We start from the raw sequence: 1,737 nt of genomic DNA, 5'->3' as shown, positions 1-1,737 counted from the left end.
TAGTCAGCCGTTACGATATTATAACTCAGCCATACCTCAAACATACCTTATAATAAAAAAAAATGTTTATACTTTAAAATAATAAATTGAAACTCCAATTATATATCTGAAGAGAATATATAATCAACTGAATGTGTCTTCTTTATTGAATCTACGAGTTTAGAATCAATCATGATCTTGAGGGATATGTTTGTCTTACAATTACTCATAAACTTAACTGATACATATAAGGTGTGAGCATAATTCAAAACTCATAAACTCTTATTGTGTTATTTATTATGAATTAGTGTTTTTATAACTATTCTTGCACCATAAATCCAAATCCCAAACTTAAAAACCCACAAAAGCAAATCTAAACCCTAAATAAGCAACCCTAAACCCTAAACCCCATTTACTAAGTCAGCCGTAAATGTGGTCTGTAACTCAACCGTAAAGTGTAACTTCATCCTGACGTTTGGCGGGAAAAAGATAACTGCTTCTTGGGAAATTTTAACTCGAGACATTTGATGTTCTGTACCTCTCTATATATTTTCTCCTCTCTTACACATTTCTCTCTCTAAAAAAAACCTAAACAAAAACTCTCTATCCCCATCAAAAGTTATGACGATTGTTCCTGGTTATTCGACGATATTAGAGAACAGTGTCAATGCGATACTAACCTCCCTCTTCTATACCCTGGTCCGGGTGAATTACTTGACACAACCAGTACTATCTGGTTCAAATTTTCAAGTGATCTCTCTCTCGTCATCCCGTCGATTCTTGCAGAAGGCTAGGTTCATGATTGGCCGACATACCGCGCAATTCCCGATCATTTTAAGGAACGCTGGTTTCTTCAACTCGCTGTAAGAACAGTTTGTCCACTTAAAATGGCAGCATAGCGTTGCTGAGTTATTTTTCTGTTGTGTTCTCAACGGTTTTGTAATTTTTTTTTGTTGTAGCGCAAAAACACATGGGATCGAAGGCATAATTCGACAGTTTGGACACATTTTAATCTTGTGGCCAGAACGCTATTTCGTTGCCAGATGCGCTATTTGAAGAGAACTTGGGCAATCGGAGGTGACAAGCCTCTGTGGATGTTAACAAGAGCCTGGCGTGATCTCGTCCACATGTTTGAAGAGTTTGGCCCTGACAATTTTGCTTTCCGAAAGTGATGTCTTGTCTGTATTTTGAATCTGATAATTTTAGTTCCCGAATGTAAACATGTCGAATTCATATTGCTTGTATATTAAGTACTATAACCCAGTCATAATGTGTTTGTTTAATTCAGCCGTATCTTTATAATAACTCAGCCTCTACGTATAAAATAACTCAGCTGTGAATTTTAACTTAGTGAAAACTTAAAGTTAACTCAGCCAAAACGTATAAGGTAACTCAGTTGTGAATGTTAGTTTACGATAAACCCAACCATAAGTGACCGAAACTCAGCCATAAATAATTAATCATAATTCAGCCATTGTAAAACGGCAAAACCCAGCTGTGAAGTTAATATAATACATTTCTAATGTGACGTTTCCACTTACTTGATTGGACTGAGTTGTCGATTAATTATGGCGCGTGTGGAAAATACGGCTCAAACTTAATATCGAGGCTAATTATTAACAGTCTGTGACGCATCTGTCGAGGGATTTACAATATCGACACATTTAAATATTATTTTAATTATGGCGCGTGTGGAAACGATGCCGTTTCATCATGTCGTCTTTCTCACCCTAATTCCATGTAATTCTATTTCGTTTA

This window comes from Brassica oleracea, chromosome C6 (assembly GCF_000695525.1).
Source record: "Brassica oleracea var. oleracea cultivar TO1000 chromosome C6, BOL, whole genome shotgun sequence".
NCBI classification, from domain to species: Eukaryota; Viridiplantae; Streptophyta; class Magnoliopsida; order Brassicales; family Brassicaceae; genus Brassica; species Brassica oleracea.
Note: the sequence above shows the minus strand (reverse complement) of the source record.